General features: G+C 43.1%; 1 pseudogene; it reads right to left on the bottom strand.

Moving 5' to 3' along the window:
• The window catches only part of LOC121546639, a 190,722-nt pseudogene that overhangs the window by 132,325 nt on the left and 30,871 nt on the right, over positions 1-27,526 (bottom strand).

Below are 27,526 nucleotides of genomic sequence, written 5' to 3'. Positions count from 1 at the left end.
ACACAGTTAATCTTCAAGGAGTAGTAGATTTCCATCATCACACAGTGAATCTACAAGGAGTAGTAGCTTTCCATCACCACAGTGAATCTACAAGGAGTAGTAGCTTTCCATCATCACAGTGAATCTACAAGGAGTAGTAGCTTTCCATCGTCACACAGTGAATCTACAAGGAGTAGTAGCTTTCCATCACCACAGTGAATGTACAAGAAGTAGTAGCTTTCCATCATCACACAGTTAATCTACAAGGAGTAGTAGCTTTCCAACATCACACAGTTAATCTTCAAGGAGTAGTACCTTTCCGTCATTAAACAGTGAATCTAAAAGGAGTAGTAGCGTTCCAACAACACACAGTGAATCTACAAGGAGTTGTAGCTTTCCACCATCAAACACAGTGAATTTACAAGGAGTAGTAGCTTTCCATAATCCGACACAGTGAATCTAAAAGGAGTAGTAGCTTTCCAACATCACACAGTGAATCTACAAGGAGTAGTAGCTTTCCATCATCACACAGTGAATCTACAAGGAGTAGTAGCTTTCCAACATCACACAGTGAATCTACAAGGAGTAGTAGGTTTCCATCACCAGACACAGTGAATCTACAAGGAGTAGTAACTTTCCATCACCACAGTGAATCTACAAGGAGTAGTAGCTTTCCAACATCACACAGTGAATCTACAAAGATTAGTAGCTTCCCATCATCACACAGTGAATCTACGAGGAGTAGTAGCTTTCCAACATCATACAGTGAATCTACAAGGAGTAGTAGCTTTACAACATCACACAGTGAATCTACAAGAAGTAGCTTTCCAACATCACATAGTGAATCTACAAGGAGTAGTAGCTTTCCATCACCACAGTGAATCTACAAGGAGTAATAGCTTTCCATCATCACAGTGAATCTACAAGGAGTAGTAGCTTTACAACATCACACAGTGAATCTACAAGGAGTAGTAGCTTTCCATCATCATACAGTGAATCTACAAGGAGTAGTAGCTTTACAACATCACACAGTGAATATACAAGGAGTAGTAGCTTTCCATCACCAGACACAGTGAATCTACAAGGAGTAGTAGCTTTCCATCATCACAGTGAATCTACAAGGAGTAGTAGCTTTCCATCATCACAAACAGTGAATCTACAAGGAGTAGTAGCTTTACAACATCACACAGTGAATCTACAAGGAGTAGTAGCTTTCCATCACCACAAAGTGAATCTACAAGGAGTAATAGCTTTCCATCACCACAGTGAATCTACAAGGAGTAGTAGCTTTCCATCACCACAGTGAATCTACAAGGAGGAGTAGCTTTCCATCATCATACACAGTGAATCTACAAGGAGTAGTAGCTTTCCATCATCACACAGTGAATCTACAAGGAGTAGTAGCTTTCCATCATCACACAGTGAATCTACAAGGAGTAGTAGCTTTCCATCATCACACAGTGAATCTACAAGGAGTAGTAGCTTTCCATCACCACAGTGAATCTACAAGGAGTAGTAGCTTTCCATCACCACAGTGAATCTACAAGGAGTAGTAGCTTTTTCCATCATCACACAGTGAATCTACAAGGAGTAGTAGCTTTCCAACATCACACAGTTAATCTTCAAGGAGTAGTAGCTTTCCATCATCATACACAGTGAATCTACAAGGAGTAGTAGCTTTCCATCATCACACAGTGAATCTACAAGGAGTAGTAGCTTTCCATCATCACACAGTGAATCTACAAGGAGTAGTAGCTTTCCATCATCACACAGTGAATCTACAAGGAGTAGTAGCTTTCCATCACCACAGTGAATCTACAAGGAGTAGTAGCTTTCCATCACCACAGTGAATCTACAAGGAGGAGTAGCTTTCCATCATCATACACAGTGAATCTACAAGGAGTAGTAGCTTTCCATCATCACACAGTGAATCTACAAGGAGTAGTAGCTTTCCATCATCACACAGTGAATCTACAAGGAGTAGTAGCTTTCCATCATCACACAGTGAATCTACAAGGAGTAGTAGCTTTCCATCACCACAGTGAATCTACAAGGAGTAGTAACTTTCCATCACCACAGTGAATCTACAAGGAGTAGTAGCTTTCCATCATCACACAGTGAATCTACAAGGAGTAGTAGCTTTCCAACATCACACAGTTAATCTTCAAGGAGTAGTAGATTTCCATCATCACACAGTGAATCTACAAGGAGTAGTAGCTTTCCATCACCACAGTGAATCTACAAGGAGTAGTAGCTTTCCATCATCACAGTGAATCTACAAGGAGTAGTAGCTTTCCATCGTCACACAGTGAATCTACAAGGAGTAGTAGCTTTCCATCACCACAGTGAATGTACAAGAAGTAGTAGCTTTCCATCATCACACAGTTAATCTACAAGGAGTAGTAGCTTTCCAACATCACACAGTTAATCTTCAAGGAGTAGTACCTTTCCGTCATTAAACAGTGAATCTAAAAGGAGTAGTAGCGTTCCAACAACACACAGTGAATCTACAAGGAGTTGTAGCTTTCCACCATCAAACACAGTGAATTTACAAGGAGTAGTAGCTTTCCATAATCCGACACAGTGAATCTAAAAGGAGTAGTAGCTTTCCAACATCACACAGTGAATCTACAAGGAGTAGTAGCTTTCCATCATCACACAGTGAATCTACAAGGAGTAGTAGCTTTCCAACATCACACAGTGAATCTACAAGGAGTAGTAGGTTTCCATCACCAGACACAGTGAATCTACAAGGAGTAGTAACTTTCCATCACCACAGTGAATCTACAAGGAGTAGTAGCTTTCCAACATCACACAGTGAATCTACAAAGATTAGTAGCTTCCCATCATCACACAGTGAATCTACGAGGAGTAGTAGCTTTCCAACATCATACAGTGAATCTACAAGGAGTAGTAGCTTTACAACATCACACAGTGAATCTACAAGAAGTAGCTTTCCAACATCACATAGTGAATCTACAAGGAGTAGTAGCTTTCCATCACCACAGTGAATCTACAAGGAGTAATAGCTTTCCATCATCACAGTGAATCTACAAGGAGTAGTAGCTTTACAACATCACACAGTGAATCTACAAGGAGTAGTAGCTTTCCATCATCATACAGTGAATCTACAAGGAGTAGTAGCTTTACAACATCACACAGTGAATATACAAGGAGTAGTAGCTTTCCATCACCAGACACAGTGAATCTACAAGGAGTAGTAGCTTTCCATCATCACAGTGAATCTACAAGGAGTAGTAGCTTTCCATCATCACAAACAGTGAATCTACAAGGAGTAGTAGCTTTACAACATCACACAGTGAATCTACAAGGAGTAGTAGCTTTCCATCACCACAAAGTGAATCTACAAGGAGTAATAGCTTTCCATCACCACAGTGAATCTACAAGGAGTAGTAGCTTTCCATCACCACAGTGAATCTACAAGGAGGAGTAGCTTTCCATCATCATACACAGTGAATCTACAAGGAGTAGTAGCTTTCCATCATCACACAGTGAATCTACAAGGAGTAGTAGCTTTCCATCATCACACAGTGAATCTACAAGGAGTAGTAGCTTTCCATCATCACACAGTGAATCTACAAGGAGTAGTAGCTTTCCATCACCACAGTGAATCTACAAGGAGTAGTAGCTTTTTCCATCACACAGTGAATCTACAAGGAGTAGTAGCTTTCCAACATCACACAGTTAATCTTCAAGGAGTAGTAGCTTTCCATCATCACACAGTGAATCTACAAGGAGTAGTAGCTTTCCATCACCACAGTGAATGTACAAGAAGTAGTAGCTTTCCATCATCACACAGTTAATCTACAAGGAGTAGTAGCTTTCCAACATCACACAGTTAATCTTCAAGGAGTAGTACCTTTCCGTCATCACACAGTGAATCTAAAAGGAGTAGTAGCTTTCCATCACCACAGTGAATCTACAAGGAGTAGTAGCTTTCCATCACCACAGTGAATCTACAAGGAGTAGTAGCTTTCCATCATCACACAGTGAATCTACAAGGAGTAGTAGCTTTCCAACATCACACAGTTAATATTCAAGGAGTAGTAGCTTTCCATCATCACACAGTGAATCTACAAGGAGTAGTAGCTTTCCATCACCACAGTGAATCTACAAGGAGTAGTAGCTTTCCATCATCACAGTGAATCTACAAGGAGTAGTAGCTTTCCATCATCACACAGTGAATCTACAAGGAGTAGTAGTGGGTGGGGTTATATCCTTCCTGTTTGGCCCTGTCCGGGGGTTTCTTCGGATGGGGCCACAGTGTCTCCGGACCGCTCCTGTCTCAGCCTCCAGTATTTATGCTGCAGTAGTTTATGTGTCGGGGGGCTGGGGTTAGTTGGTTATACCTGGAGTACTTCTCCTGTCTTATCCAGTGTCCTGTGTGAATTTAAGTATGCTCTCTCTAATTCTCTCGTTCTCTCTTTCTCTCTGAGAACCTGAGCCCTAGGACCATACGTCAGGACTACCGGGCATGATGACACCTTGCTGTCCCCAGTCCGCCTGGCCTTGCTGCTATTCCAGTTTCAACTGTTCTGCCTGCGGCTACGAAACCCCTACCTGTCCCAGACCTGCTGTTTTCAACTCTAAATGATCGGCTATGAAAAGCCAACTGAGAGACCTGAGCCCTAGGACCATCGTCGGGACTACCGGCCGTGGTGACTCCTTGCTGTCCCCAGTCCGCCTGGCCTTGCTGCTATTCCAGTTTAAACTGTTCTGCCTGCGGTTATGGAACCCCTACCTGTCCCAGACCTGCTGTTTTAAACTCTAATGATCGGCTATGAAAAGCCAACTGAGATTTATTCCTGATTATTATTTGACCATGCTTGTCACTTATGAACATTTTTGAACATCTTGGCATGGTTCTGTTATAATCTCCACCCGGCACAGCCAGAAGAGGACTGGCCACCCCTCATAGCCTGGTTCCTCTCTAGGTTTCTTCCTAGGTTTTGCCTTTCTAGGGAGTTTTTCCTAGCCACCGTGCTTCTACACCTGCATTATTAGCTGTTTGGGGTTTTAGGCTGGGTTTCTGTACAGCACTTCGAGATATTAGCTGATGTAAGAAGGGCTATATAAAATAAAATTGATTGATTGATTGAGTACCTTTCCGTCATCACACAGTGAATCTAAAAGGAGTAGTAGCTTTCCAACATCACACAGTTAATATTCAAGGAGTAGTAGCTTTCCATCATCACACAGTGAATCTACAAGGAGTAGTAGCTTTCCATCATCATAGTGAATCTACAAGGAGTAGTAGCTTTCCAACATCACACAGTGAATCTACAAGGAGTAGTAGCTTTCCAACATCACACAGTGAATCTACAAGGAGTAGTAGCTTTCCATCATCACACAGTGAATCTACAAGGAGTAGTAGCTTTCCAACATCACACAGTGAATCTACAAGGAGCAGTAGCTTTCCAACATCACACAGTGAATCTACAAGGAGTAGTAGCTTTCCATCATCACACAGTGAATCTACAAGGAGTAGTAGCTTTCCATCATCACAGTGAATCTACAAGGAGTAGTAGCTTTACAACATCACACAGTGAATCTACAAGGAGTAGTAGCTTTCCAACATCACACAGTGAATCTACAAGGAGTAGTAGCTTTCCATCACCACAGTGAATCTACAAGGAGTAGTAGCTTTCCAACATCACACAGTGAATCTACAAGGAGTAGTAGCTTTACAACATCACACAGTGAATCTACAAGGAGTAGTAGCTTTCCAACATCACACAGTGAATCTACAAGGAGTAGTAGCTTTCCAACATCACCACAGTGAATCTACAAGGAGTAGTAGCTTTCCATCATCACACAGTGAATCTACAAGGAGTAGTAGCTTTCCATCATCTCACAGTGAATCTACAAGGAGTAGTAGCTTTCCATTATCAGACACAGTGAATCTACAAGGAGTAGTAGCTTTCCATCATCACACAGTGAATCTACAAGGAGTAGTAGCTTTCCATCATCACACAGTGAATCTACAAGGAGTAGTAGCTTTCCAACCGCAGACACAGTGAATCTACAAGGAGTAGTAGCTTTCCATCATCACAGTGAATCTACAAGGAGTAGTAGCTTTCCATCATCTCACAGTGAATCTACAAGGAGTAGTAGCTTTCCATCATCACACAGTGAATCTAAAAGGAGTAGTAGCTTTCCAACACCACAGTGAATCTACAAGGAGTAGTAGCTTTCCATCACCACAGTGAATCTACAAGGAGTAGTAGCTTTCCATCATCACACAGTGAATCTACAAGGAGTAGTAGCTTTCCATCATCACACAGTGAATCTACAAGGAGTAGTAGCTTTCCATCATCACACAGTGAATCTACAAGGAGTAGTAGCTTTCCATCATCACACAGTGAATCTACAAGGAGTAGTAGCTTTCCAACATCACACAGTTAATCTTCAAGGAGTAGTACCTTTCCGTCATTAAACAGTGAATCTAAAAGGAGTAGTAGCGTTCCAACAACACACAGTGAATCTACAAGGAGTTGTAGCTTTCCACCATCAAACACAGTGAATTTACAAGGAGTAGTAGCTTTCCATAATCCGACACAGTGAATCTAAAAGGAGTAGTAGCTTTCCAACATCACACAGTGAATCTACAAGGAGTAGTAGCTTTCCATCATCACACAGTGAATCTACAAGGAGTAGTAGCTTTCCAACATCACACAGTGAATCTACAAGGAGTAGTAGGTTTCCATCACCAGACACAGTGAATCTACAAGGAGTAGTAACTTTCCATCACCACAGTGAATCTACAAGGGAGTAGTAGCTTTCCAACATCACACAGTGAATCTACAAAGATTAGTAGCTTCCCATCATCACACAGTGAATCTACAAGGAGTAGTAGCTTTCCAACATCACACAGTGAATCTACAAGGAGTAGTAGCTTTACAACATCACACAGTGAATCTACAAGAAGTAGCTTTCCAACATCACACAGTGAATCTACAAGGAGTAGTAGCTTTCCATCACCACAATGAATCTACAAGGAGCAGTAGCTTTCCATCATCACAGTGAATCTACAAGGAGTAGTAGCTTTCTTACATCACACAGTGAATCTACAAGGAGTAGTAGCTTTCCATCATCACAGTGAATCTACAAGGAGTAGTAGCTTTCCAACATCACACAGTGAATCTACAAGGAGTAGTAGCTTTCCATCACCAGACACAGTGAATCTACAAGGAGTAGTAGCTTTCCATCATCACAGTGAATCTACAAGGAGTAGTAGCTTTCCATCATCACAAACAGTGAATCTACAAGGAGTAGTAGCTTTACAACATCACACAGTGAATCTACAAGGAGTAATAGCTTTCCATCACCACAGTGAATCTACAAGGAGTAGTAGCTTTCCATCACCACAAAGTGAATCTACAAGGAGTAATAGCTTTCCATCACCACAGTGAATCTACAAGGAGTAGTAGCTTTCTCATCATACACAGTGAATCTACAAGGAGTAGTAGCTTTCCATCATCACACAGTGAATCTACAAGGAGTAGTAGCTTTCCATCATCACACAGTGAATCTACAAGGAGTAGTAGCTTTCCATCATCACACAGTGAATCTACAAGGAGTAGTAGCTTTCCATCATCACACACAGTGAATCTACAAGGAGTAGTAGCTTTCCATCATCACACAGTGAATCTACAAGGAGTAGTAGCTTTCCATCACCACACAGTGAATCTACAAGGAGTAGTAGCTTTCCAACATCACACAGTGAATCTACAAGGAGTAGTAGCTTTCCATCACCACACAGTGAATCTACAAGGAGTAGTAGCTTTCCATCATCACACAGTGAATCTACAAGGAGTAGTAGCTTTCCATCATCACACAGTGAATCTACAAGGAGTAGTAGCTTTCCATCACCACAGTGAATCTACAAGGAGTAGTAGCTTTCCATCATCACACAGTGAATCTACAAGAAGTAGCTTTCCAACATCACATAGTGAATCTACAAGGAGTAGTAGCTTTCCAACATCACACAGTGAATATACAAGGAGTAGTAGCTTTCCAACATCACACAGTGAATCTACAAGGAGTAGTAGCTTTCCACCATCACACACAGTGAATTTACAAGGAGTAGTAGCTTTCCATAATCCGACACAGTGAATCTACAAGGAGTAGTAGCTTTCCATAATCCAACACAGTGAATCTACAAGGAGTAGTAGCTTTCCAACATCACACAGTGAATCTACAAGGAGTAGTAGCTTTCCATCATCAGACACAGTGAATCTACAAGGAGTAGTAGCTTTCCATCATCACAGTGAATCTACAAGGAGTAGTAGCTTTCCGTCATCACACAGTGAATCTAAAAGGAGTAGTAGCTTTCCAACATCACGAAGTGAATCTACAAGGAGTAGTAGCTTTCCAACATCACACAGTGAATCTATAAGGAGTAGTAGCTTTCATTCATCACACAGTGAATCTACAAGGAGTAGTAGCTTTCCATCATCACAGTGAATCAACAAGGAGTAGTAGCTTTCCAACATCACACAGTGAATCTACAAGGAGTAGTAGCTTTCCAACATCACACAGTGAATCTACAAGGAGTAGTAGCTTTCCAACATCACACAGTGAATCTACAAGGAGTAGTAGCTTTCCATCATCACACAGTGAATCTACAAGGAGTAGTAGCTTTCCATCATCACACAGTGAATCTACAAGGAGTAGTAGCTTTCCATCACCACACAGTGAATCTACAAGGAGTAGTAGCTTTCCATCATCACACAGTGAATCTACAAGGAGTAGTAGCTTTCCAACATCACACAGTAAATCTACAAGGAGTAGTAGCTTTACATCACACAGTGAATCTACAAGGAGTAGTAGCTTTCCATCACCACAGTGAATCTACAAGGAGTAGTAGCTTTCCATCATCACACAGTGAATCTACAAGGAGTAGTAGCTTTCCATCACCACAGTGAATCTACAAGGAGTAGTAGCTTTCCATCATCACACAGTGAATCTACAAGGAGTAGTAGCTTTCCATCATCACACAGTGAATCTACAAGGAGTAGTAGCTTTCCATCATCACACAGTGAATCTAAAAGGAGTAGTAGCTTTCCATCACCACAGTGAATCTACAAGGAGTAGTAGCTTTCCATCACCACAGTGAATCTACAAGGACTAGTAGCTTTCCATCATCACACAGTGCATCTACAAGGAGTAGTAGCTTTACAACATCACACAGTGAATCTACAAGGAGTAGTAGCTTTCCATCATCACAGTGAATCTACAAGGAGTAGTAGCTTTCCGTCATCACACAGTGAATCTAAAAGGAGTAGTAGCTTTCCATAATCCGACACAGTGAATCTACAAGGAGTAGTAGCTTTCCAACATCACACAGTGAATCTACAAGGAGTAGTAGCTTTCCATCATCACACAGTGAATCTACAAGGAGTAGTAGCTTTCCAACATCACACAGTGAATCTACAAGGAGTAGTAGCTTTCCAACACCAGCACAGTGAATCTACAAGGAGTAGTAGCTTTCCATCATCAACACAGTGAATCTACAAGGAGTAGTAGCTTTCCAACATCACACAGTGAATCTACAAAGGAGTAGTAGCTTTCCATCATCACACAGTGAATCTACAAGGAGTAGTAGCTTTCCATCATCACAGTGAATCTACAAGGAGTAGTAGCTTTCAACATCACACAGTGAATCTACAAGGAGTAGTAGCTTTCCATCATCACACAGTGAATCTACAAGGAGTAGTAGCTTTCCACCATCACAAACAGTGAATCTACAAGGAGTAGTAGCTTTCCATCACCACAGTGAATCTACAAGGAGTAGTAGCTTTCCATCATCACACAGTGAATCTACAAGGAGTAGTAGCTTTCCATCATCACACAGTGAATCTACAAGGAGTAGTAGCTTTCCATCATCACACAGTGAATCTACAAGGAGTAGTAGCTTTCCAACATCACACAGTGAATCTACAAGGAGTAGTAGCTTTCCATCATCACACAGTGAATCTAAAAGGAGTAGTAGCTTTCCACATCACCACAGTGAATCTACAAGGAGTAGTAGCTTTCCATCATCACACAGTGAATCTACAAGGAGTAGTAGCTTTCCATCATCACACAGTGAATCTACAAGGAGTAGTAGCTTTCCATCACCACAGTGAATCTACAAGGAGTAGTAGCTTTCCATCATCACACAGTGAATCTACAAGGAGTAGTAGCTTTCCGCCATCACACAGTGAATCTTAAGGGGTAGTAGGCTTTCCATCACACACAGTGAATCTACAAGGAGTAGTAGCTTTCATCACACAGTGAATCTACAAGGAGTAGTAGCTTTCCATCATCACACAGTGAATCTACAAGGAGTAGTAGCTTTCCATCATCACACAGTGAATCTACAAGGAGTAGTAGCTTTCCATCATCACACAGTGAATCTACAAGGAGTAGTAGCTTTCCAACATCACACAGTGAATCTACAAGGAGTAGTAGCTTTCCATCACCACAGTGAATCTACAAGGAGTAGTAGCTTTCCATCATCACACAGTGAATCTACAAGGAGTAGTAGCTTTCCAACATCACACAGTGAATCTACAAGGAGTAGTAGCTTTCCATCATCACACAGTGAATCTACAAGGAGTAGTAGCTTTCCATCATCACACAGTGAATCTACAAGGAGTAGTAGCTTTCCATCACCACAGTGAATCTACAAGGAGTAGTAGCTTTCCATCATCACACAGTGAATCTACAAGGAGTAGTAGCTTTCCAACATCACACAGTGAATCTACAAGGAGTAGTACCTTTCCGTCATCACACAGTGAATCTAAAAGGAGTAGTAGCTTTCCATCAACACACAGTGAATCTACAAGGAGTAGTAGCTTTCCATCACCACAGTGAATCTACAAGGAGTAGTAGCTTCATCACACAGTCATCTACAAGGAGTAGAAACTCATCACACAGGACGTAGTAGCTTTCCATCATCACACAGTGAATCTAAAAGGAGTAGTAGCTTTCCACCATCAAACACAGTGAATCTACAAGGAGTAGTAGCTTTCCATCATCACACAGTGAATCTACAAGGAGTAGTAGCTTTCCAACATCCCACACAGTGAATCTACAAGGAGTAGTAGCTTTCCATCATCACACAGTGAATCTACAAGGAGTAGTAGCTTTCCAACATCACACAGTGAATCTACAAGGAGTAGTAGGTTTCCATCACCAGACACAGTGATTCTACAAGGAGTAGTAACTTTCCATCACCACAGTGAATCTACAAGGAGTAGTAGCTTTCCAACATCACACAGTGAATCTACAAAGATTAGTAACTTTCCATCATCACACAGTGAATCTACGAGGAGTAGTAGCTTTCCAACATCACACAGTGAATCTACAAGGAGTAGTAGCTTTACAACATCACACAGTGAATCTACAAGAAGTAGCTTTCCAACATCACACAGTGAATCTACAAGGAGTAGTAGCTTTCCAACATCACCACAGTGAATCTACAAGGAGTAGTAGCTTTCCATCACCAGACACAGTGAATCTACAAGGAGTAGTAGCTTTCCATCACCACAGTGAATCTACAAGGAGTAGTAGCTTTCCATCATCACAGTGAATCTACAAGGAGTAGTAGCTTTACAACATCACACAGTGAATCTACAAGGAGTAGTAGCTTTCCATCACCATACAGTGAATCTACAAGGAGTAGTAGCTTTCCAACATCACACAGTGAATCTACAAGGAGTAGTAGCTTTCCATCACCACACAGTGAATCTACAAGGAGTAGTAGCTTTCCAACATCACACAGTGAATCTACAAGGAGTAGTAGCTTTACAACATCACACAGTGAATCTACAAGAATTAACTTTCCATCACCACAGTGAATCTACAAGGAGTAGTAGCTTTCCATCACCACAGTGAATCTACAAGGAGAAGTAGCTTTCCATCATCACACACAGTGAATCTACAAGGAGTAGTAGCTTTCCATCATCACACAGTGAATCTACAAGGAGTAGTAGCTTTCCAACATCACACAGTGAATCTACAAGGAGTAGTAGCTTTCCATCATCACACAGTGAATCTACAAGGAGTAGTAGCTTTCCATCATCACACAGTGAATCTACAATGAGTAGTAGCTTTCCACCATCACACACAGTGAATCTACAAGGAGTAGTAGCTTTCCATAATCCAACACAGTGAATCTACAAGGAGTAGTAGCTTTCCATCATCACACAGTGAATCTACAAGGAGTAGTAGCTTTCCAACATCACCACAGTGAATCTACAAGGAGTAGTAGCTTTCCATCACCAGACACAGTGAATCTACAAGGAGTAGTAGCTTTCCATCACCACAATGAATCTACAAGGAGTAGTAGCTTTCCATCATCACACAGTGAATCTACAAGGAGTAGTAGCTTTCCATCATCACACAGTGAATCTACAAGGAGTAGTAGCTTTACAACATCACACAGTGAATCGTAGCTTTCCATCATCAGAAACAGTGAATCTACAAGGAGTAGTAGCTTTCCATCATCACAGTGAATCTACAAGGAGTAGTAGCTTTCCATCATCACACAGTGAATCTACAAGGAGTAGTAGCTTTCCAACATCACACAGTGAATCTACAAGGAGTAGTAGCTTTCCATCATCACACAGTGAATCTACAAGGAGTAGTAGCTTTCCATCATCACAGTGAATCTACAAGGAGTAGTAGCTTTACAACATCACACAGTGAATCTACAAGGAGTAGTAGCTTTACAACATCACAGAGTGAATCTACAAGGAGTAGTAGCTTTCCATCACCACACAGTGAATCTACAAGGAGTAGAAGCTTTCCATCATCACACAGTGAATCTACAAGGAGTAGTAGCTTTCCACCATCAAACACCGTGAATTTACAAGGAGTAGTAGCTTTCCATAATCCGACACAGTGAATCTACAAGGAGTAGTAGCTTTCCAACATCACACAGATATTATTATTATTATATTACACAGTGAATCTAAAAGGAGTAGTAGCTTTCCAACATCACACAGTGAATCTACAAGGAGTAGTAGGTTTCCATCACCAGACACAGTGAATCTACAAGGAGTAGTAACTTTCCATCACCACAGTGAATCTACAAGGAGTAGTAGATTTCCAACATCACACAGTGAATCTACAAAGATTAGTAGCTTTCCATCATCACACAGTGAATCTACGAGGAGTAGTAGCTTTCCAACATCACACAGTGAATCTACAAGGAGTAGTAGCTTTACAACATCACACAGTGAATCTACAAGAAGTAGCTTTCCAACATCACAAAGTGAATCTACAAGGAGTAGTAGCTTTCCAACATCACCACAGTGAATTTAAAATGAGTAGTAGCTTTCCATCACCAGACACAGTGAATCTACAAGGAGTAGTAGCTTTCCATCACCACAGTGAATCTACAAGGAGTAATAGCTTTCCATCATCACAGTGAATCTACAAGGAGTAGTAGCTTTACAACATCACACAGTGAATCTACAAGGAGTAGTAGCTTTCCATCATCATACAGTGAATCTACAAGGAGTAGTAGCTTTCCAACATCACACAGTGAATCTACAAGGAGTAGTAGCTTTCCATCATCACACAGTGAATCTACAAGGAGTAGTAGCTTTCCAACATCACACAGTGAATCTACAAGGAGTAGTAGCTTTACAACATCACACAGTGAATCTACAAGAATTAACTTTCCATCACCACAGTGAATCTACAAGGAGAAGTAGCTTTCCATCACCACAGTGAATCTACAAGGAGAAGTAGCTTTCCATCATCACACACAGTGAATCTACAAGGAGTAGTAGCTTTCCATCATCACACAGTGAATCTACAAGGAGTAATAGCTTTCCAACATCACACAGTGAATCTACAAGGAGTAGTAGCTTTCCATCATCACACAGTGAATCTACAAGGAGTAGTAGCTTTCCATCATCACACAGTGAATCTACAATGAGTAGTAGCTTTCACCATCACACACAGTGAATCTACAAGGAGTAGTAGCTTTCCATCATCACACATTGAATCTACAAGGAGTAGTAGCTTTCCAACATCACACAGTGAATCTACAAGGAGTAGTAGCTTTCCAACATCACACAGTGAATCTACAAGGAGTAGTAGCTTTCCATCACCAGACACAGTGAATCTACAAGGAGTAGTAGCTTTCCATCACCACAGTGAATCTACAAGGAGTAGTAGCTTTCCATCATCACACAGTGAATCTACAAGGAGTAGTAGCTTTCCATCATCACACAGTGAATCTACAAGGAGTAGTAGCTTTACAACATCACACAGTGAATCAAGCAGGAGTAGCTTTCCATCATCGCACAGTGTATCTACAAGGAGTAGTAGCTTTCCATCATCACAGTGAATCTACAAGGAGTAGTAGCTTTCCATCATCACACAGTGAATCTACAAGGAGTAGTAGCTTTCCAACATCACACAGTGAATCTACAAGGAGTAGTAGCTGTCCATCATCACACAGTGAATCTACAAGGAGTAATAGCTTTCCATCATCACAGTGAATCTACAAGGAGTAGTAGCTTTACAACATCACACAGTGAATCTACAAGGAGTAGTAGCTTTACAACATCACACAGTGAATCTACAAGGAGTAGTAGCTTTCCATCACCACACAGTGAATCTACAAGGAGTAGAAGCTTTCCAACATCACACAGTGAATCTACAAGGAGTAGTAGCTTTCCAACATCACACAGTGAATCTACAAGGAGTAGTAGCTTTCCATCATCACACAGTGAATCTACAAGGAGTAGTAGCTTTCCATCATCACAGTGAATCTACAAGGAGTAGTAGCTTTACAACATCACACAGTGAATCTACAAGAAGTAGCTTTCCAACATCACATAGTGAATCTACAAGGAGTAGTAGCTTTCCATCACCACACAGTGAATCTACAAGGAGTAGAAGCTTTACAACATCACACAGTTAATCTACAAGGAGTAGTAGCTTTACAACATCACACAGTGAATCTACAAGGAGTAGTAGCTTTACAACATCACACAGTGAATCTACAAGGAGTAGTAGCTTTCCATCACCACAGTGAATCTACAAGGAGTAGTAGCTTTCCAACATCACACAGTGAATCTACAAGGAGTAGTAGCTTTACAACATCACACAGTGAATCTACAAGAAGTAGCTTTCCAACATCACACAGTGAATCTACAAGGAGTAGTAGCTTTCCATCATCACACAGTGAATCTACAAGGAGTAGTAGCTTTCCAACATCACACAGTGAATCTACAAGGAGTAGTAGCTTTACAACATCACACAGTGAATCTACAAGAAGTAGCTTTCCAACATCACATAGTGAATCTACAAGGAGTAGTAGCTTTCCATCATCACACAGTGAATCTACAAGGAGTAGTAGCTTTCCAACATCACACAGTGAATCTACAAGGAGTAGTAGCTTTCCAACATCACACAGTGAATATACAAGGAGTAGTAGCTTTACAACATCACACAGTGAATCTACAAGGTGTAGTAGCTTTCCACAAACGTAATTGATATGAAAAAATTAACTACATGCTCTACCAACTCAGCTACAGAGGAGGCCCAAACCAATCCGTTTATAAAAATACCTGTGAAGTGATCCTGGTTTGCCCAGGGCTTGGATATTGAGGTAGAGAGCAGACTGCAGTAATCCCGAAGCAGATCTTGATCCAGTTTTTGCGCCTTGTTTCGTGTTTCCTGGTATCTGTTGTAGTAATAGGATCCAAGGCCTTGTGGTAATTGCAGGAATCGGTCTGGTATGGCTCAGACCCAGATGGGGGTCCATAGACCAGAGCGCTTTGGACAATCTAGGAACGAATCCAGCCTGTTTGGACATAAGAAAATAGGAGAAATATAAACATGTGAGTCTGATTATCATTATTAAATACTTTAACATCAATTAATTAACATTAACATCAATTAACATAATATAAGATGTATAATAGAATACAACATTCTAAAATGTTCCTAAGAAAAACAATATTGACAAAAAATCAACAATTTTAATCAAAAGTAATGTATAATCAGCTCTTTACTTAAATGTAAAGCCTCACTTGGCTTGAACATAATATGATCCACTATTCATCGGTTTATCTACACTTTCTAGAAGAAACAGGGCTATATATATAAGATGTTTAGCTCTGTAAAATGAATGCAGAACTGAAACAATTTGCATTCCAATACAATCCCTATCATCTAGATTGAAAACGTAATTTAATGTGACGTGTATAATATTTATGTAATGCTATTATTTGCACTTTCGTTATTATCCTGCAGGTGGCAGTACTGAGTCAAGTACGGCTTCCTGCGAGGTCATGTCCAGAGTCACTGAAGGATTAAATGACCAAAAGGAACAGCAGTGGTGCCCTTTTTCAGCTACTGTACCACCAACTGATTTTTGCTCTGCCCGGAGAACCCCTGAAGTACCCCCTCATGTGCATGTTTACAAGTAGGCCTATGGTCTCATGAGTCTTCTCAAGTACCCGGTGTGGATAGACCAAGTACCCCCAGAGGTCCTAGTGCCCCTGGTTGGGGACCACTGATCTACAGAATAAACATTATTTAACATGCACAATTAGAAGCATCAATCCATTCCATTTGTATAGCGCTTCTACCAAAAACTGCCACAGAGCAAGCTTTACTAAATTCAGGGCCAGTAGGCCTATACAGTCAGTCACTCACCGCATCCTCCATCCAGCGTCATCCGGCTGCCAGGAAAAGCCCCCACCTCAGAGACGGTCGACCACGTCATTGTGGAGCTCCTGATCTGTGCAAAGTGTGTGCAATGCAATGGCGGCGACGCATTCTGCAGGATATGCGGGCTGTTCTTGGCGGTGCACGAGAACTTCAAACACATTCCGCCTTGGTGTTGTCTGTCTGCCTACTACCGGTCAAATGTAAGTTATGAATCACAAATCACCATACAGCTGAAATTCTTTAACGTCATCACTTTTTTTGACTTAAATTTGTTGCCCAAAACGCTATCATCTTTTGCTGTGTCTTTGCCGATGAATGCCCTGATCTCTGGCCAGTCGTTTGGTTCAATGACATGATGTTTCGGGTATGAACTGCTTCAAATAGGTCAGAAAATTAATTTAACCGACTGTTTGCAAATAACGTAAATAATATGAATTTGTTTAAACTGGATCATAAATAATATGAATTTGGGCCGACCAAAGCCATGCTGGAGAAACTAAACATCTGTGCACGCAGGTCCCAAGTGTGTGTGTTTGTGTCCCTGTCCAGTCAGAGGCCCAAAGCGGGTGATCTGAGGCGGTTTGGTCATCAGCATGGGAGAGTGAACACTATATGAACAAAACACCGCAGAAGTCGGTAAAAAAAAAAATTGAGAATAGTGAAGCTCATCTGTTATAAATTAAATTTGTATGGCCTAACAGAATAAAACACAGTTAGAGAACATCCTACCTGCTTTCCCGATCTGCACGGCCAGTTTGGTGAGTTTACCCTGTAGAACACTCTTCTCTTTCTTTGGTATGTTGGCTCTCTTCTTCTCCACTTCTCCCCCCTCTGCGCTCTTCAGAGGCTGCATCTCCATGGCTACACCCTCGTCCTGCTTCTTGGCTGGAGAACACAACACAGGAGTTTCAAAGTAAGCCCAACCTGACCCCTGACCTCTAGCCCCTGGCTGTCTGTGATTGGTTACCTTTATTCTGGTTGTTCTCCACCACCACTTCGGGCTGCTTCCCTGAGAGAGATAATTAATCAATCAATCAATCAATCAATGTTTGCTACAAATTACCTTAAATACTATGCAGTTGTTAGCTCGATCTTACCCTTCTTCTTCTTGTCATCCTCCTCCTCCTCCTCCTCCTCCTCCTCCTCACCGGCCCCCAACAGTGTAAAGATGATGCCAGTCTGAGAGTTGACCCCCACAGCTGTCACCAGCATTCTGCCTGAACCCTCCATCACATGGGTTCCTATAGAGAGACAAACACACAGACATGATCAGTTCTATACACACGTGCACAAAGCACAAACACAGGTTCATGTACCCACCCACAGACACACCCACCCACAGACACACCCACAGACACACACCCAAAGACACACAGCCACCCACAGACACACACCCACCCACAGACACACACCCACCCACAGACACACACCCACCCACAGACACACAGCCACCCACAGACACACACCCACCCACAGACACACACCCACCCACAGACACCCACAGACACACAGCCACCCACAGCCACACACCCACCCACAGACACACAGCCACCCACAGACACACACCCACCCACAGACACACAGCCACCCACAGACACACAGCCACCCACACACACACAGCCACACACACCCACCCACAGACACACACCCACCCACAGACACACAGCCACCCACAGCCACCCATTAAGATGGCATCGTACTGGATGGCCGCCGTTCTGCAAGCTCTGACCCAACTTTACTATTTTGTGAATATTTAGTGATTTATTTTTTACTTTATTTACACGTAATGTATCTGCTATTATTTCTTACAACCGACAAGCACTCTTGAACATCAGATCAGCAGTTTCTTTCCCTAATTCCGGCTTCAACTTCGACTTCGACTCATCTGCCCTGCGCTCTTTCTGTAATTCGGACCCATTTTTCGGGCTACTCAAGAGGAAGCGCCGATGTTAAAGAGGCAAGAGAGGGGGGATCCTGGAGAGGTTAAGGCGAGAGGGGGGATCCTGGAGAGGTTAAGGCGAGGGGAGAGCCGGCCACATCTTCCCTCCATTCTACTGGCCAATGCACAGACTCTTGATAATAAGATGGATGACCTCCTATCGCGGATTTGCTACCAACGGGACTCTTGAAACTGTAATATTCTCTGCTTTTCTGAAACATGGCTCTCAGACAAGATACCCCCCATGGCTATCCAACTCGATGGATTCTGCTTTCACTGTGCCGAGGGGTGGGGGGGGGTGTTTTCCTCTTCATCAACAACAACTGGTCTGCTGACTCCAGCGCGGTGGAAGTCTCGACCCATTGTTCACCCGAGGGCCGCCACCGACCCAGAGGACTGGGTGATCTCCCTCTCCGAGGCCGACGTGAGTCTTTAATCAGGTCAACACCGGCAAGGCCGCGGGGCCCGATGGTATTCCAGGGCGCGTTCTCAGAGCATGTGCAGAACAGCTGGCAGGTATATTCACGGTCATCGCAGACCAGCTGGCAGGCATATTCACGGTCATCGCAGACCAGCTGGCAGGCATATTCACGGTAATGTTCAACCTCTCATTGTCCCAGTCTGTAATCACCACATGTTTTAAGATGACCACAATAATTCCTGTTCCTAAGAACTCTAAGGCTTCATGCCACAATGACAACTGCCCTGTAGCACTCACATCTGTAATCATGAAGTGCTTTGACAGGCTGGTTATTGCACACATCTACTCCATCATCCCAGAAACCCTACACTCACTCTAATTTGCATACAGCCCCAACAGATCCATACACGACGCAATCTCAATTGCACTCCACACTGCCCTCACCCACCTGGACAAGAGGAACACTGATGTGAGAATGCTGTTCATTGACTACAGCTCAGTGTTCAACACCATAGTGCCCTCCAAGCTCATCAACACGATCAGAACCCTGGGACTGAACACCTTCCTCTGCAACTGGATCCTGGACTTCCTGGCGGGCCGCCCCCAGGTGATGAGGGTAGGCAACATATTTAGCAGATGTTAGCTAAATGCTTGTGTTCCTAGCTCCAACAGTGCAGTAATTTCTAGTAATACACAACAATACACACTAATCTAAAAAAGTAAAAGAGGTTGTCACTGCTGAGACACGAATGTTATGAATGGTCAACCAGCTTCACCTGGAATGCTTTTCCAACAGTCTTGAAGGAGTTCCCACATAATGCTGAGCACCTGTTGGCTGCTTTTCCTTCACTCTGCGGTCCGACTCATCCCAAACCATCTCAATTGGGTTGAGGTCGGTTGATTGTGGTGGCCAGGTCATCAGATGCAGCACTCCTTCACTCTCCTTCTTGGTCAAATAGCGCTTACACAGCCTGGAGGTGTGTTGGGTCATTGTCCTGTTGAAAAACAAATGATAGTCCCACTAAGAGCAAACCAGATGGGATGGCATATCGCTGCAGAATGCTGTGGTAGCCATGCTGGTTAAGTGTGCCTTGAATTCTAAATAAATCACTGACAGTGTCACCAGCAAAGCACCCCCAAACCATCACACCTCCTCCTCCATGCTTCACGGTGGGAACCACACATGCAGAGATCATCCGTTCACCTACTCTGCGTCTCACAAAGACATGGCAGTTGGAACCAAAAATGTCCACCTGTCTAATGTCCATTGCTCGTGTTTCTTGGCCCAAGCAAGTCTCTTCTTCTTATTGGTATCCTTTAGTAGTGGTTTCTTTGCAGCAATTTGAACATGATTCACGCAGTCTCCTCTGAACAGTTGATGTTGAGATGTGTCTGTTACTTGAACTCTGTGAGATGCAATCTGATGTGCAGTTAATTGCCCATTTCTGAGGCTGGTAACTCTAATGAACTTATCCTCTGCAGCAGAGGTAACTCTGGGTCTTCCATTCCTGTGGCGGTCCTCATGAGAGCCAGTTTCATCATAGCGCTTGATGGTTTTTGCGACTACACCTGAAGAAACTTTAAAGTTATTGAAATGTTCTGCATTGACTGACCTTCAAGTTTTAAAATAATGATGGACTGTCATTTCTCTTTGCTTATTTGAGCTATTCTTGCTATAATATGGACTTGGTCTTTTACCAAATAAGGCTATCTTCTGTACACCAACCCTACCTTGTCACAACACAACTGATTGGCTCAAACGCATTAAGAAGGAAAGAAAATCCAGAAATGTGACTCGTTTCAGGAAACTAGGCATATGTCGCAGGTCACTACTTCACACGAGAGCCATTTGAACATAAACTTTGTATTATTTTTTTAATGCGTTTTTTGGGCAGGAATGCCTTCTGGAACATGTGAACTTTCATGTTCCTTAATAACAAACGTGTATGCCATTTGTAAATACGAATACAACTGTTAAATTACGAGTCTAGTTGGTTTAGCCACAGAAAAAGACAGCAACCTTCCCACTAGCCATGATTGGCGGAGATCATGAGTGGGCTGGACATGCCAAGAGAGGAGTTCGGATTGGTCTGCCATATAGCACACTTCTGTCTATTTGAGCTGGTCAATATGTGTAGGTAATCCTGTCTAACGCGGCTTTAAAAAAATGTATGGTGTAGTGGAGCTGCCTAAGTGTTGCTCTCCACTTTCTGGAGGATCGAGTTTTGAAATCAGTGGAATTAGAGTATGATAGCTAAAGAGATGGAGAAAACACCTGTCTCCGGATTACATCTTCAAACTAAGGGCAACCATGGCACCCATGACAGGGAGACGCATCCATCATGCATGATGTACAGTGGGGAAAAAAAGTATTTAGTCAGCCACCAATTGTGCAAGTTCTCCCACTTAAAAAGATGAGAGAGGCCTGTAATTTTCATCATAGGTACACGTCAACTATGACAGACAAAATGAGAAAAAAAAATCCAGAAAATCACATTGTAGGATTTTTTATGAATTTATTTGCAAATGATGGTGGAAAATAAGTATTTGGTCACCTACAAACAAGCAAGATTTCTGGCTCTCACAGACCTGTAACTTCTTCTTTAAGAGGCTCCTCTGTCCTAAACTCGTTACCTGTATTAATGACACCTGTTTGAACTTGTTATCAGTATAAAAGACACCAGTCCACAACCTCAAACAGTCACACTCCAAACTCCACTATGGCCAAGACCAAAGAGCTGTCAAAGGACACCAGAAACAAAATTGTAGACCTGCACCAGGCTTGGAAGACTGAATCTGCAATAGGTAAGCAGCTTGGTTTGAAGAAATCAACTGTGGGAGCAATTATTAGGGAAATGGAAGACATACAAGACCACTGATAATCTCCCTCGATCTGGGGCTCCACGCAAGATCTCACCCGTGGGGTCAAAATGATCACAAGAACAGTGAGCAAAAATCCCAGAACCACACGGGGGGACCTAGTGAATGACCTGCAGAGAGCTGGGACCAAAGTAACAAAGCCTACCATCAGTAACACACTACGCCGCCAGGCCTCAAATCCTGCAGTGCCAGACGTGTCCCCCTGCTTAAGCCAGTACATGTCCAGGCCCGTCTGAAGTTTGCTAGAGTGCATTTGGATGATCCAGAAGAGGATTGCGAGAATGTCATTTGGTCAGATGAAACCAAAATATTACTTTTTGGTAAAAACTCAACTCGTCGTGTTTGGAGGACAAAGAATGCTGAGTTGCATCCAAAGAACACCATACCTACTGTGAAGCATGGGGGTGGAAACATCATGCTTTGGGGCTGTTTTTCTGCAAAGGGACCAGGACGACTGATCCGTGTAAAGGAAAAGAATGAATGGGGCCATGTATCGTGAGATTTTGAGTGAATACCTCCTTCCATCAGCAAGGGCATTGAAGATGAAACGTGGCTGGGTCTTTCAGCATGACAATGATCCCAAACACAACGCCCGGGCAACGAAGGAGTGGCTTCGTAAGAAGCATTTCAAGGTCCTGGAGTGGCCTAGCCAGTCTCCAGATCTCAACCCCATAGAACATCTTTGGAGGGAGTTGAAAGTCTGATGTTTCCACCCCCATGCTTCACAGTAGGTGTGGTGTTCTTTGGATGCAACTCAGCATTCTTTGTCCTCCAAACACGACGAGTTGAGTTTTTACCAAAAAGTTCTATTTTGGTTTCATCTGACCATATGACATTCTCCCAATCCTCTTCTGGATCATCCAAATGCACTCTAGCAAACTTCAGACGGGCCTGGACATGTACTGGCTTAAGCAGGGGGGACACGTCTGGCACTGCAGGATTTGAGTCCCTGGCGCGTAGTGTGTTACTGATGGTAGGCTTTGTTACTTTGGTCCCAGCTCTCTGCAGGTCATTCACTAGGTCCCCCGTGTGATTCTGGGATTTTTGCTCACCGTTCTTGTGATCATTTTGACCCCACGGGGTGAGATCTTGCGTGGAGCCCCAGATCGAGGGAGATTATCAGTGGTCTTGTATGTCTTCCATTTCCTAATAATTGCTCCCACAGTTGATTTCTTTAAACCAAGCTGCTTACCTAGTGCAGATTCAGTCTTCCCAGCCTGGTGCAGGTCTACAATTTTGTTTCTGGTGTCCTTTGACAGCTCTTTGGTCTTGGCCATAGTGGAGTTTGGAGTGTGACTGTTTGAGGTTGTGGACAGGTGTCTTTTATACTGATAACAAGTTCAAACAGGTGCCATTAATACAGGTAACGAGTGGAGGACAGAGGAGCCTCTTAAAGAAGAAGTTACAGGTCTGTGAGAGCCAGAAATCTTGCTTGTTTGTAGGTGACCAAATACTTATTTTCCACCATAATTTGCAAATAAATTCATTAAAAATCCTACAATGTGATTTTCTGGATTTTTTTTTCTCAATTTGTCTGTCATAGTTGACGTGTACCTATGATGAAAATTACAGGCCTCTCTCATCTTTTTAAGTGGGAGAACTTGCACAATTGGTGGCTGACTAAATACTTTTTTCCCCACTGTACAAGCTGCTGCTACTCTGTTTATCATATATCCTGATGCCAAGTCACCTTACCCATATACAGTGAGGGGAAAAAAGTATTTGATCCCCTGCTGATTTTGTACGTTTGCCCACTGACAAAGACATGATCAGTCTATAATTTTAATGGTAGGTTTATTTGAACAGAGAGAGACAGAATAACAACAACAAAAATCCAGAAAAACACATGTTAAAAATGTTATAAATTGATTTGCATTTTAATGAGGGAAATAAGTATTTGACCCCTCTGCAAAACATGACTTAGTACTTGGTGGCAAAACACTTGTTGGCAATCACAGAGGTCAGACGTTTCTTGTAGTTGGCCACCAGGTTTGCACACATCTCAGGAGGAATTTTGTTCCACTCCTCTTTGCAGATCTTCTCCAAGTCATTAAGGTTTCGAGGCTGACGTTTGGCAACTCGAACCTTCAGCTCCCTCCACAGATTTTCTATGGGATTAAGGTCTGGAGACTGGCTAGGCCACTCCAGGATCTTAATGTGCTTCTTCTTGAGCCACTCCTTTGTTGCCTTGGCCGTGTGTTTTGGCTCATTGTCATGCTGGAATACCCATCCACAACCCATTTTCAATGCCCTGGCTGAGGGAAGGAGGTTCTCACCCAAGATTTAATGGTACATGGCCCCGTCCATCGTCCCTTTGATGCGGTGAAGTTGTCCTGTCCCCTTAGCAGAAAAACACCCCCAAAGCATAATATTTCCACCTCCATGTTTGATGGTGGGGATGGTGTTCTTGGGGTCATAGGCAGCATTCTTCCTCCTCCAAACACAGCGAGTTGAGTTGATGCCAAAGAGCTCGATTTTGGTCTCATCTGACCACAACACTTTCACCAAGTTCTCCTCTGAATCATTCAGATGTTTACTGTCAAACTTCCGACGGGCCTGTATATGTGCTTTCTTGAGCAGGGGGACCTTGCGGGCGCTGCAGGATTTCAGTCCTTCACGGCGTAGTGTGTTACCAATTGTTTTCTTGGTGACTATGGTCCCAGCTGCCTTGAGATCATTGACAAGATCCTCCCGTGTAGTTCTGGGCTGATTCCTCACCGTTCTCATGATCATTGCAACTCCACGAGGTGAGATCTTGCATGGAGCCCCAGGCTGAGGGAGATTTATAGTTATTTTGTGTTTCTTCCATTTGCGAATAATCACACCAACTGTTGTCACCTTCTCACCAAGCTGCTTGGCGATGGTCTTGTAGCCCATTCCAGCCTTGTGTAGGTCTACAATCTTGTCCCTGACATCTTTGGAGAGCTCTTTGGTCTTGGCCATGGTGGAGAGTTTGGAATCTGATTGATTGATTGCTTCTGTGGTCAGGTGTCTTTTATACAGGTAACAAGCTGAGATTAGGAGCACTCCCTTTAAGAGTGTGCTCCTAATCTCAGCTCGTTACCTGTATAAAAGACATCTGGGAGCCAGAAATCTTTCTGATTGAGAGGGGGTCAAATACTTATTTCCCTCATTAAAATGCATATCAATTTATAACATTTTTTACATGCGTTTTTCTGGATTTTGTTGTTGTTATTCTGTCTCTTACTGTTCAAAAAACCTACCATTAAAATTATAGACTGATCATTTCTTTGACAGTGGGCAAACGTACAAAATCAGCAGGGGATCAAATACTTTTTTCCCTCACTGTACATATCTACCTCCATCGATCCAGTATCCCTGTCCCCTTACCCCTATACATATCTACCTCCATCACTCCAGTATCCCTGTCCCCTTACCCCTATACATAGCTACCTCCATCACTCCAGTATCCCTGTCCCCTTACCCCTATACATATCTACCTCCATCACTCCAGTATCCCTGTCCCCTTACCCCTATACATATCTACCTCCATCACTCCAGTATCCCTGTCCCCTTACCCCTATACATATCTACCTCCATCGATCCAGTATCCCTGTCCCCTTACCCTATACATATCTACCTCCATCACTCCAGTATCCCTGTCCCCTTACCCCTATACATATCTACCTCCATCACTCCAGTATCCCTGTCCCCTTACCCCCTATACATATCTACCTCCATCACTCCAGTATCCCTGTCCCCTTACCCCTATACATATCTACCTCCATCACTCCAGTATCCCTGTCCCCTTACCCCTATACATATCTACCTCCATCGATCCAGTATCCCTGTCCCCTTACCCCTATACATATCTACCTCCATCACTCCAGTATCCCTGTCTCCTTACCCCTATACATATCTACCTCCATCACTCCAGTATCCCTGTCCCCTTACCCCTATACATATCTACCTCCATCACTCCAGTATCCCTGTCCCCTTACCCCCTATACATATCTACCTCCATCACTCCAGTATCCCTGTCCCCTTACCCCTATACATATCTACCTCCATCACTCCAGTATCCCTGTCCCCTTACCCCTATACATATCTACCTCCATCTCTCCAGTATCCCTGTCCCCTTAGCCCTATACATATCTACCTCCATCACTCCAGTATCCCTGTCCCCTTACCCCTATACATATCTACCTCCATCACTCCAGTATCCCTGTCCCCTTACCCCTATACATATCTACCTCCATCACTCCAGTATCCCTGTCCCCTTACCCCTATACATATCTACCTCCATCACTCCAGTATCCCTGTCCCCTTACCCCTATACATATCTACCTCCATCACTCCAGTATCCCTGTCCCCTTACCCCTATACATATCTACCTCCATCACTCCAGTATCCCTGTCCCCTTACCCCTATACATATCTACCTCCATCACTCCAGTATCCCTGTCCCCTTACCCCTATACATATCTACCTCCATCACTCCAGTATCCCTGTCCCCTTACCCCTATACATATCTACCTCCATCACTCCAGTATCCCTGTCCCCTTACCCCTATACATATCTACCTCCATCACTCCAGTATCCCTGTCCCCTTATCCCTATACATATCTACCTCCATCTCTCCAGTATCCCTGTCCCCTTACCCCTATACATATCTACCTCCATCACTCCAGTATCCCTGTCCCCTTACCCCTATACATATCTACCTCCATCACTCCAGTATCCCTGTCCCCTTACCCCTATACATATCTACCTCCATCACTCCAGTATCCCTGTCCCCTTACCCCTATACATATCTACCTCCATCACTCCAGTATCCCTGTCCCCTTACCCCTATACATATCTACCTCCATCACTCCAGTATCCCTGTCCCCTTACCCCTATACATAGCTACCTCCATCACTCCAGTATCCCTGTCCCCTTACCCCTATACATATCTACCTCCATCACTCCAGTATCCCTGTCCCCTTACCCCTATACATATCTACCTCCATCACTCCAGTATCCCTGTCCCCTTACCCCTATACATATCTACCTCCATCTCTCCAGTATCCCTGTCCCCTTACCCCTATACATATCTACCTCCATCACTCCAGTATCCCTGTCCCCTTACCCCTATACATATCTACCTCCATCACTCCAGTATCCCTGTCCCCTTACCCCTATACATATCTACCTCCATCACTCCAGTATCCCTGTCCCCTTACCCCTATACATATCTACCTCCATCACTCCAGTATCCCTGTCCCCTTACCCCTATACATAGCTACCTCCATCACTCCAGTATCCCTGTCCCCTTACCCCTATACATATCTACCTCCATCACTCCAGTATCCCTGTCCCCTTACCCCCTATACATATCTACCTCCATCTCTCCAGTATCCCTGTCCCCTTACCCCTATACATATCTACCTCCATCACTCCAGTGTCCCTGTCCCCTTACCCCTATACATATCTACCTCCATCACTCCAGTATTTCTGTCCCCTTACCCCTATACATATCTACCTCCATCACTCCAGTATCCCTGTCTCCTTACCCCTATACATATCTACCTCCATCACTCCAGTATCCCTGTCCCCTTACCCCCTATACATATCTACCTCCATCACTCCAGTATCCCT

Source organism: Coregonus clupeaformis, chromosome 30, assembly GCF_020615455.1.
Source record: "Coregonus clupeaformis isolate EN_2021a chromosome 30, ASM2061545v1, whole genome shotgun sequence".
Taxonomy (NCBI): Eukaryota; Metazoa; Chordata; class Actinopteri; order Salmoniformes; family Salmonidae; genus Coregonus; species Coregonus clupeaformis.
This window is presented reverse-complemented; position numbering and strand designations above follow the sequence as displayed.